Genomic DNA, 12,700 nt, shown 5'->3' with positions numbered 1-12,700 from the left:
TGTTTCACACCAAGTGTATAAGGCAGAGGGGTATATGTTCATGGGTCTTCCCATTCTTGGAGATACCTACTTCAAATTCACCAACATCAGCAGCAACAATCAGGCCATCACAGTCAGCCTGAGAAGTGCCTGTAATCATGTTTTTGATAAAGTTTCTGTGTCCTGAGGCATCAAAGATGGTCATGTAATACTTGCTATTCTAAAATTTCCACAGGTATATATCAATGGTGATACCATGTTCACGTTCAGCTTTCAGTTTACCTAAGGCTCAGGCATACTTGAAGGAGCCCTTTCCCATCTCAGTAGCCTCCTTCTCAAATTCTCCAATGGTCCTTTTGTTAATCCCACTACATTTGTAGAGCAGATGACCAGAAGTGATAGACTTGCCCAAACCTACATGTCCAATGATGCCATGAGATTTTTCCTTTCCCATTTTGTTTTACATTTATTTATTTTAAATATTTGATTTATTCATGAGAGAGAGAGAGAGAGAGAGAACGAGGCAGAGACATAGGCAGAGGGAGAAGCAAGCTCCATGCAGGGAGCCTGACGTGGGACTCCATTCCGGGTCTCCAGGATCACGCCCTGGGCTGAAGGCGGCACTAAACCACTGAGCCATCTGGGCTGCCCGCATTTTGTTTTACATTTAGTGGTAGTTTACATGACACCTGTGTTCTGGTGACAAATTGCTGTGAAAAGGAAAACACATCTTATTTTTTAAAAAATTCTTTTAAAAGATTTTATTTATTTCTTTGAGAGACAGAGTGAGCATGAGAGAGAGAGCAAGTGAGCATGAGTCAGGGGAAGAGCAGAGGGAGAAGCAGACTCCCTGCTGAGCAGAGAACCCAATGTGGGGCTAAATCCCAGGGCTCCAGAATCATGACCTGAGGTGAAAGCAGATGCTTAACCAACTGAGCAATCCAGGCACCCTGGAAACACATAATATTTTTAAAAACATTTTGTTCATAATGTGAATGTTTAATTTTTTAAATGCAGTAAGGCAACATATAGTACACCATTAGTTTTGATGTAGTGTTCAATAATTCATCAGTTGTATATAACACACAGTGCTCATCACATCATTTAGTACAGCATTTGAAGTGTCCTTTTGGTAGTAATGAGTAGATTTTATCATTTAATAATTTTACATTGCTGGTGCCCCTTGTCATTCATCCATATGATGGTATTCTCCCCATCGAGAATTACTTTGAGGTATATATACAAAATTAGCTTTTTTGTTTAACTTTTATTTAGAGTATTTTTTATGTTTGAGATAACACTCATACAAAATAAATGAGTAAATATGTATAACATAACTAGATATACATAGCTAGTTTTTACAAAAATATGTATGCATAACAATTTCAGTGCTATATATCTTTACCATTAGACAGCTTTTTGGGGGACTGGGTAGTACAAAATAATAAACCTTTATTTAGACTAGGGATAAGGGGGCTTAAGCATGTTGAAATCATTCAGACTCTGAAGGGTATTATTCTTTTACTAAGGAGAATAAAATATAACCTTCAGAGCAACTTCTTGCAAGGTGTACTTTGGGCCATTGAGTATAGCCATAAACTCTCTTTTTTCATATTTTCTTATTTGTGAGTCTTCCCAATTAGCCATATTGCCACAGTGGTGATGTTAAGCATTTATGAAGAAATCCCTCCTCCAAAACTTGTCTGTGTAAGTCCAACTACATATTAACTTACAGAGGAACGTTTACTTTGAGAATCATCTGAACCAATGACAAAGCCACAGTTAGAGGTATTCCTTGGGATTGACATTCAAGAATAAGTTGCTTTTTTGGAGCAAGCTTTTTTTTTAAAAAAATAAGGACAAATTCAAGTGAATTTATGAGAATAATGGACACTTGCAGAAATTCTGAGATGTGTGGTGGTTACAAATATGATTCCTTTTTAACTTGTCTGAGCCTAAGCCACAAAATCAAAGCAGAATTTTAAGAATTTGAGGTTATTTGCAGCTTTCTTTATATGAGTGTATATCTTCCAAGAACTATCCAGTCTGTTCTCTAATTCATGTAACTTTTCTCAGTTTATTTATATTCAATATTAAGTACATATTGTATGTTCAGGAGGAATAAAAGTACAAATATGTATTTCTAGACATTGTATTTCATCGTACCTATCTTTAATAGACTAAAAGCTCTTTAAAGGCTATGACTAGATCCATTATTTAATAGGTAACCTAAACCCTCCATACACTGCAATGTATATTGACAAAGGAAGGCTGCAAAGAAATGCATTGGATGATAATCAAGTTTTCTTGACTAAATGTCGAAGACTTCATTGGTATCATTTCACCAAATGGAATGGGAATTAAGCTTGCCCTTATTTAGATTCAAGTCCCATTGACTAACATATAAGATTGTCACTGAACAAAAGATTCAGAATTTTCCTTTTGTGATTAATTTCTGGTTGGGAAAAAATCACATCATAAAGTATTTTACCCAACTTTCTACCTACCATTCCTCTTTTGACATTTTGGGGGGCAGAACAGATAGCATTAATGGTACTGTTGGGACTAAGGGAATCAGATATTTAATGCTTTTCACATTATTTCAAATGACCCTTTAAATGTCTGCTTTGGGAATGAAACTCATCATTCTGTGAAGGTAATACAGGAAATATTTTATCTCAGTTGCAAACAAAGTACCCCCGGCACAAGACTTTTAAAATCTTTGGCACTAAACCTCCTGAAACCCATCTGTGTTGAAAATTAGGGCATATTATATTTACATGTTTTCTTTTTATTTCACAATATTTAATCTAGTGAGAAAATAGCTTCTTAGGCCAAGCATAGAATCTAACTCACAGGTTGCAAGGTGGGGAAATCTCTGCAATGTAAAACCACAACTGAGCATATTATTTATAACAGTAATCATTTTAAAAGAGCAAATACATGGTGATTTACTCATATTTTTCATGGTTTTATTATCTTGTGAAACTTATTTAACCAAATACATTAAATCTCAATGAAAATATTCATATAATTATGTATTCAAAATTTTTCATTTAATGGACAACTCTGTAATCCTCAGGTTTATCTGAAAAGCAGTATCCATGACTTTGCCTATTTTCTGAGTAGAATAAAGCTGCACTGAAGAATGCTTATCTGCTCTCTTTTTCTTTACTTGTATTATTGTAAACCTGTGGCTTTCAGCAGAACGTGCTTTTGTCCCCGAGGGGATATTTCTTTTGGCAATTTCTGGAGGAATTTTTAGTTGTCATGATTGGGAAAGAAGTTGCTACTGTCATTTACTGAACAGAGGCCAAGCATACTGCTAAACATCCTAAAATGCATAGGAGATCCCCACAGAACAGAGAATTATCCCGTGCAAAATGTCACTAATTTATGTCAACCAATTATGCTGCACATTTCTGTATCCAAATACTAGTTTCTCTCACAAACTGACCCATAAACTTCTTTTTTTTGAGGCTTTATTTAAATTCCAGTTAGTTAACATAGAGTATATTAGTTTCAGGTGTACATAGTAGTGATTCAATACTTCCGTAAACACCTCGTGATCATCACAATAAGTGCACTCCTTAAGTCCCCATCACCTGTTTAACCCATTCTTCCACCTATCTCCCCTCTGGTAACCATCAGTTTGTTCTCTATAGTTAAGAGTCTATTTTTTGGTTCGCTTCTCTTTTCCTCTTGCTCATTTGCTTTGTTTCTTAAATTCCACATATAAGTGAAATCATATTATTTTTTCTGTTTGACATATTTCCCTTAGCATAATCATCTCTCTCTCCATCCATGTTGTTGCCAATGGAAAGATTTCATTCTTTTTATAGATAATATTCCATTGAATATATATCTCACTTCTTTATCCAATTCATCAGTCAATGGACACTTGACCTGTTTCCATAATTTGGATATTTTAGATAATATTGCTATAAATATTGGAGTGCATGTATCCCTTTGAATAAGTGTTTTTGAATTCTTTGGGTAAATTGCTAGTAGTGCAATTGCTGAATCTTAGAGTAGTTCTATTTTTAACTTTTTGAAAACAGTTCCATACTGTTTTCCAGAGTGGCTGCACCATTTTGCATTCCCATAAACAGTGCAGGGGGTTTCCCCCTTCTTAACATCCTTGCCAACATCTGTTGATTCTTGTTTTGTTGATTTTAGCCATTCTGAGAGGTGTTAGGTGATATCTCATTATAGTTTTCAATTTTATTTCCTTGATGATCAGTGATGTTGATCAACTTTTCATGTGTCTGTTGGCCATCTGTATGTCTTATTTGGAAAAATGTCAATTCATGTCCTCTGTTCTTTTTTAAAATTGGGTTATTCAATTTATGGGTGTTGAGTTTTATAACTTCTTTATAGATTTTGGATACTAACCTGTTATCAGATATGTCATTTGCAAATATCTTCTCCCGTTCTGAAGTTTGCTTTTCGTTTTCTTAATTATTTCCTTCGCTGTGCAGAAGCTTTTTTATTTTGATGAAGTCTCAGTAGTTTATTTTTGGTTTTGTTTCCCTTGCTTCAGGAGACATTTCTAATAAGTTGTTATGGTTAATGTCAAAGAGGTTACTATCTGTATTCTCCTTTAGGGCTTTTATAGTTTTAGGTCTCACATTAAGGTATTTTATCCATTTTGAATTTATTTTTGTGCATGATGTAAGAAAATGGTGCAGTTTTGCATGTTGCTGTCCAGCATGCTGCTGTCCAGTTTTCCAATACCATTTGTTGAAGAAGACTGTTTTTTCCCATTGGATACTCTTTCCTTCTTTGTTGAAGATTAGTTGACCATATAGTTGTGGGTCCATTTCTGGGCCTTCTATTCTGTTCTATTGATTATGTACCTATTTTGTGCCAGTACAATGGTGTCTTGATCAATAAAGCTTTGTGATATAACTTGAAGTCTGGAATTGTCATGCCTCTAGCTTCAGCTTCGCTTTTCATTTTGAAGGTTGCTTTGGCTATTCAGGGTCTTTGCAGTTCCATACACATTTTAGGATTGTTTGTTCTAGTTCTGTGAAAACTGCTGGTGGCATTTTTACAGGGATTTCAATAAATGTGTGTATTGCTTTGGGTTGTATAGACATTTTAACAATATTTGTTCTTCTAATCCATGAGCGTGGAATGTCTTTCCATTTCCTTGTATCATCTTCAGTTTCTTTCATTATTGTTTTATAGTTTTCAGGGTAAAGGTCTTTCACCTTTTTGAATAGGTTTATTCCTAGATATTTTATTGTTCTTGGCGCAATTGTAAATGGGATCAATTCCTTGATTTCTCTTTCTGCTGCTTGGTTATTGATGTATAGAAATGGAATGATTTTCTTCGTGTTGATTTTGTATCCTACGACTTTACTGGATTCATTTATCAGTTCTAGCAGGTTTTTTTTTTTTTTTTTTTTTTTTTTTTTTTTTTTTTTTTAGTGGAGTCCTTGGGGTTTTCTATATACAATATCATGTCATCTAAAAATAGTGAAACTTTTACTTCTTCTGGTCCAATCTGGATATCTTTTATTTTTTTCCTGTTGTCTGATATGTGGCTAGGACTTCTAGTATTGTGTTAAATAACAGTGGTGAGACTGGACACCCCTCTGTTATTCCTGACCATAGAGAAGAGCTCAGGTTTCCCTCACTGGGGATGATATTAGCTGCGGGTTGTTCATACATGGCCTTTATTATGTTGAGGTATATTCCCTCTATCCCTACTTTGTTGAGGGTTTTTATCATGAATGGATGCTGCACTGTGTTAAGTGCTTTTTTGCACCTATTGAAATGCTTGTATGATTATTATCCTTTCTTTTATTAATGTGGTGTATCACATTAATTGATTTGTGCAATTGGACTACTCTTGCAACCCAGGAATAAATCACACTTGATCATGCTGAATCAGTTTTTTAAATATATTGTTAGATTCAGTTTGCTAGTATTTTATTGAGGATTTTTGCATCCATGTTCATCAAGGATATTAACCTGTAGACCTCTATTTTAGTGGAATCTGTTGGTTTTGGTATGAGGGTAATGCTGGCCTCATTGAATGAATTTGGAATTTTTCCTCTATTTCTAATTTTGGGAATAGTTTGAGAAGAATAGGTATTAACTCTTCTTTAAATGTTTGGTAGAATCCCCTTGGGAAGCCATCTGGCTCTGGACTTTTGTTTGTTGGGGTGCTTTTGATTACTGATTCAATTTCTTTGCTGGTTATTAGTCTGTTCAAGTTTTATATTTTTTTCTGTTTTAGTTTGGTAGTTTACATGTTTGTAAGAATTTATCCATTTCTTCAAGGTTGCTCATTTTGTTGGCATATATTTTTCATAATATTCTCTTACAATTATGTATTACTGTGGTGTTGGTTGTTATTTGTCTTCTGTCATTTGTGATATTACTTCTTTGGGGCCTTTTCTTTTCTTTTTGATAAGTCTCACTAGAGGCTTATCAATTTTATTGTTTTCTTTCAAAGAACCAGCTCCCTTGTAAGTTAAGGATTTCTTTTGTCTTGCTGCTTTTAAGCTGTTTTCTTTGCCTCTACATTTTGCAAATTTAATGACAATACATCTTGGTGTTGACTTGCTTATGTTGACTTTGATCAACAGGAATTCTCTGCCTCCTGGATCTGGATGTCTGTTTCCTTCCCCAGATTAGGGAAGTTTTCAGGTATTATTACTTCAAATAATACCTTAATCTCTCTTCTTCTTCCTATGACATGAATGTTATTATGTTTTATGGAGTCACTGAGTTCCCTAAGTCTGTTCTCACATTGCATAATCCTTCTGTCCTTTTTTCATTCAGGTCCATTATTTTCCATTATTTTGTCTTCTAGCTCACTCATTTGTTCCTCGGCTTCTTCCATCCTGCAGTTCATTCCATCAAACCTGTTTTAAACCTTGTTTATTGCATTCTGCATGTCTGCTTGATGTTTTTAACTCTCTTATCTCTGTGGTAAAGGTCTCACTGACATCTTCTTTTCTCAAGCTCAGTGAGTAACGTTATGATTGCTGCTTTCAATTCTCCATCTGGCATGTTACTTATATCTGTTTTGCTTAGATCTCTGGCTGTGACAGTTTCTTGATCCATTTGTGAAAAATCCCTCTGTCTTGGCATTTTTGTTTAAGTCTCTGTCTTCTTCTCTGTGTTAGAAAAGCCAGTATGTCTACTGCTCTTGAAAGTAATGGCGTTTCGAAGTCGAAGACATGTAGTGCCCAGGGCCTGGTGCTTCAGGGAGTGTCTCCAGTGTGTGCTGTGTATGCTCTGCTGTTGTGTTTTGGCTGCTCTATCCTCCAGGCCAGTCATCTGCAGCAGCTTTCCTTGCCTGCGGTGGGCAGTGTTTATTCCATGGCCCGAATGTGGTGAGTTTTAATGAGGCATTCTCTGGTCTGCTCCTGAAATGAGATCTGACACCAAGTCCATCAGAACCAAGGCCCTGCAGAACTCTCTGGTCAGGAAATGTGGTGTGGGTAGGGGTTTGTGCTGGTCTTCTAGGGTGAGGGACCCACTGTGCTTGGATTGAGGCAAGTTTGACTGAGAAGGGCAGTCCCGCCAGAGGGCAGGGGTGGGTGGTGAGACCTGGTGTAAGCAAGTTAGACAGCCAGTGTCACTGTTGTGCTGCTTCCCACAGGTGACTCTGTGTTTATGCTGATGGGCAGGGGAGGGAAGTGGTGGCAGCCAGCTCTTTTGTTCCCACAGAGGCTTCTCTGTGAATACTGCCTCTGAGAAGAGGATATAATCTATGCCCTGTGCGCCCCAGGCATTCTCCTCAGATGGCTGTTTCCAAGAGGTCTGCCTCAGGATTGTCTGGCTGCCTTCTCTCCAGGAGCAGTGCAGTGCCCTCCAGGCTCTATCTCAGCAAAGCCTTCTGACCTTTAGAACTGTAGGCTTTAAGCCCTGCTGGTTGTAAGAACTCATGAAATTCAGCCCCTCTCATTTTCCAAGCCAGTGGCTTTGGGAAAACATTTCCTTGTGCATTCCCCTGTGTGTGAGCCCTGAGTCCTCCTACTCTGCCGCCATCTTACTCTCCTCCCCCATAGACTTCTTTCTCCAAAAGGACAGAGGTGCTAATTATCACTACCATGCCAATCATATTACAATATTTGAATGTATGAAATCAACATGTTGTACACCTGAAATTTATGCAGTATTATAGGTGGAATATATTTTTTTAAATATCAAAGTAAATGCAATCTTTGAAAAATATTAGGAAAAATCAGAGACGATGACTTTCTTTTCAGGAAATTAAAAAAGAAATTCAAATCTGGAGGCTCTTTGAAATCCATAGATCAAAATCCCAGAAGAATATCTGCCTAGTTATATATGTGACATACATATACATCTATTGCCTAAGGATGATTTATATTATGATGATTATGAAAAGTAAAATAGATTATTTGTATTTAGTTTTTACATCAAAAGCTGCTCCATAAGTTAGATTGGCTCTCTTTCAGATTCTTGTTAAGATATTAATCAGTTCTGTGGCTGTAGAGTACTTAGCCATGCTATGTCTCAAGTTCCTCATCTGGAAAATGGAATACAAAAAATTACCAGAGTCATCGTACAAATTAAATGAAATAACAATTGTGTAAGCAGCAATAGAATAGTTGCAGCCATTGTAATATTGTTAACTTTACTGTAATCTATGTAATCTATGTATATATGTAACCCACATATATAGAATGTAATATATCAGTATATTTATATTGATATATTAACTATATGACTAATGAATGCACATCATCCCGAGGTGTGCCAGTAACACCTATACTGTAGTGTATATATAGTTGAGAACTTTTATTACCCAACATATAGCATAATAATATAGATATATTTGTTAAGATTTAGGTAAATTTATAGATTTTATACCCCTAATAGAATTATTAATGGAAGTAAGGAGTCTATAAAATATAATCCAACTTTTTGGGATTAGTGTAATAGAGGACAGCTATGAGTCTTTGTTTACCAATACCTCTGTTCCTTCATATATTTTGGCTACAGAAAAGTAATGAATGAAAAAGGACTTTTTCTTGTTGATAAATCTGGTAACTAAATATTCTGGTAACTAAATATATTTGTTAAGATTTAGGTAAATTTATAGATTTTATACCCCTAATAGAATTATTAATGGAAGTAAGGAGTCTATAAAATATAATCCAACTTTTTGGGATTAGTGTAATAGAGGACAGCTATGAGTCTTTGTTTACCAATACCTCTGTTTCTTCATATATTTTGGCTACAGAAAAGCAATGGATGAAAAAGGACTTTTTCTTGTTGATAAATCTGGTAACTAAATATTCTTAGAATTATGAAATGTATTCAAATTCACACAAATAAAGGGTTGCATCACAGCGAAGCTCCATAAATTATGCATTTAAAAATTTTGACAACTTCAGAAGTCCACCAGTTCTCATTATGAATATGTTTCTATACTTGTGATACCAAAGGCTGATTTAATTGTCCAAGGAATTATTTTTCAAGTAAAGACTATCAGAGTTCTCTTCACGTTTTAGAGTACTGAATATCTCATTTATTGCTTGATGAAACTATGTCATAGTCTCTCTTCAACATATTCCTTATGTTAACTTGTCAGGGGGAGAATTTACTTTTCTATTTTTTTTTAAGATTTTATTCATTTATTCATGAGAGACACAGAGAGGCAGAGACACAGGCAGAGGGAGAAGCATCTCTCTCTGGGGAGCCTGATGTGGTACTCAATCCCAGGACCCCAGGATCACGCCCTGAGCAGAAGGCAGACTCTCAACCACTGAGCCACCCAGGCGTCCCACTTTTCTATTATTTTTATCACATCATAAACTTATATCTAATTTTCTACTGCTATCATCTTACTTATCTTTAGTGTTACTGCTTACAGTTTTCTTCAGACAGCAAATGACTGTATTCAGCGTTTTCCTCTAAAGATATTCTATTTGTTTTAATGCACATACTAAATTTATATTGTTTGGATGATGCCAACCTTAACATCATGTGAACCTAAGGCTTTCCAGAAGAAGTTTGGATTCATTAATGATACTAGAATACTAAATAATGAAATACAGCAGGTGATTTCTGCATGGTACTCAAATATGCCAAAATTTAAAACATGCACACAGGTTTCAATGATAAACAAAATAAATGCTGGAAATAAAACGTACTTGAATTATAATGGAGTGTAGCTTCTTAGAATTTTAGTAAATTTAGTTAATAAATGTAATAAATTATATACACAAGACATTTTATAAATTCTGATGTCAGAAAACACATTCTATTCTAATTTCAGAAAAATCATTGTAAATTAAATCACTTCCTACTTTGTAGATTACTATGAACTGAATGTTTGTGTTCCCTCAAAATTCATTTGTTGAAACCCTAACCCTCATTGTGGTAGTACTAGGATGTGAGACCTTTGGGAGGTGATTGGGTCATGAGGATAAAAACTCTCATAAGTGAGATTAGTGCCCTGATTAAAAAAAGATCCTAGAGAGGTCTCTCCCTTTCCACCATGTGACAACAAGATTTCAGCAGTCTGCATCTCAGAAGAGGGCTCTCAATAGAACCTGACCATGGTACAAAATGATTATCAGTGTTTGAGCATCTAGAATTGTGAGACATATATTACTGTTGTTTAAAAGCCACTCAGTCTATGCTATTTTGCTATAGCATCCCAAACTGACTAATACAGAGATATTTTCAATTACCATGACATTAATGAACTAATATTTTAGAAGTCAAAGCATGTGAAAAGTTGCTTAAAAAAAGAAAATTCAAAATGTCATATGTAATGGTGATAATAACCATAGCAATAATATATATTAAATCAGTAATATAGCTCATATTTAATAGCAGGCTCCGTTTTAGTTATGGGAAGGAATGGCCCTGAATTTGACCATTGCATTGAAAAAAATGAAGTATTACAACTACAGTGAGCTAAGCTACATAATCAGATTAGCTTTCAAGTGCTGCTTACTGTAGAACAGTTTCAAGAATATTGAATGGAGATGTACTTGTTAAACTAAAATTTTGGAATTGGCAAAATTGAATCTCTTTGATCCCTGAAGTTTCCAAAATCTCATAAGCATTTTGAGGACAATGTACATGGAGAAGGAAAAAAGAAAAGCCTGAGGAATGTGATAGCCATTATTCAAGAATTCCTTTAAAAATATCATGTTGAAATGCTTCTTGGGCTAGTGAAATTTCATTTTTAAAAACATACTTTTGTGCTCACTTCAGCAGCACATACACTACAACTGGAACAATACAAAGATTAGCATGAACCCTGTGCGAGGATGATATACAAATTTGTGAAGCATTCCATATAAAAATTTTTAAAAATAATTTAAAAAGTACCTTAATATTTTATGAAATTTTGAAAGTAGAACTATTGGTCATAGATTAAGTACATATTTAATAAAGACATTGCACTGTTTAATTAAGAAGAGACTTTTGTGCTTACTCTTGTTTTCTTGTTCTCTAGTCTAGGAATCAAGAAGCAAAATTTTCTTCCTTAAGGCTATAATTTCTGGTGGAGATATTTCACCTACATAGTTCCTTGTTAGAGATGTGCATAAGAAGAGCATGGCTATATGGTCTACTTCTGTTAAATGTCTGTGATATTTTGCTATGAATATAATGGAAAAAATATAAAGCTTTGCCTGGGTTGAAGCAGCCCTTTAAGTGTGCACCATGGGTTTGAATTTGAATTGAATTTCCAATTTTGAAAGATATAAAAGGACCTCTTAGTGACGGAGTTAACATTTAGAACAACATGTAGTTGTTGCATTATCCAGATTATTAAAGCATATTCCTTGAAATCTTAAATACAGTAGAAATTTTTAACTCTAAATGAAGAATAACAGAAGTTTGTATCTTAGGAAGGAATTTGCATCTCTTTATTTAAAAGTCAAAGTGGTCTGATGACTTAAGAAAATTTAATGTAGATGGTATTTGATCACATTTTCCTCAGGTCTTTTCCCAGAAACACAAATGATCTCAACACATTAAAATCATACAATTTATTTCCAGAATGATTTTCATATTTAATTCCCAATTTGAATTTATCTCATGATCTCTAAATCTTTATCTCATGATCTCTAAATCTTCGCATTTAAATCTTGGTAATGTAATATGATATTTAATTACATTTATTTTGTATAAATTATATTTATGTAATACTAAAATATAATACAGTATTTGTTAAATAGTAATTTACATGAGTCCGACTTCATCTAACCCCTCTCTAGATTCATCAGGTATATGCCTTATCTTGTCTTGCTATACAGGTCTTTTTTCAGTTTCTTTCTTGTTCCCTCTTCCCAGAGGGCCTGGAACATTATTCTCTCCCTTTTTCACTTGGTTAATTCCTATTCTCTCTTCAGATAATAGCTCAATTATCTTCCTATCAGTGAAGTCTTCCCTGAGCTAAGTAAAATCTTCTTATTGTCTTATTTTCATACCATATATTTACAGTTGAAAAATTTCCATTTTGTAAATAATTATTTCCTTTATGTCTGTATCTTCCCTACTATTCTGTGTATACCATGACATAGGGATTGTGATAGGTTATCTTCATCATTTAACCCCTAGTTCCCAGCATAATGCCTGGCACATAGTTGGTACTTATTGTTGAATGGGTGAACTAAACTTGAAACTAGAAATAACCATACTATTTACTTCCCTGTAAGTTCTTTTGGAAATTTCTGTATTCTCCAGCAGATTACATAAATCTCTG

At 34.7% G+C, this 12,700-nt stretch overlaps 1 non-coding gene across 1 annotated transcript; it reads left to right on the top strand.

Annotated features, from left to right (window-relative positions):
• Positions 1-11,189: 11,189 nt before the first annotated feature.
• LOC140628903 (U6 spliceosomal RNA) lies at positions 11,190-11,293 on the top strand. The gene has a single exon (XR_012026829.1). It is a non-coding gene; the product is annotated as a U6 spliceosomal RNA (small nuclear RNA).
• Positions 11,294-12,700: the final 1,407 nt, after the last annotated feature.

Source organism: Canis lupus, chromosome X (assembly GCF_048164855.1).
Source record: "Canis lupus baileyi chromosome X, mCanLup2.hap1, whole genome shotgun sequence".
Lineage (NCBI taxonomy): Eukaryota > Metazoa > Chordata > Mammalia > Carnivora > Canidae > Canis > Canis lupus.
This window is presented reverse-complemented; position numbering and strand designations above follow the sequence as displayed.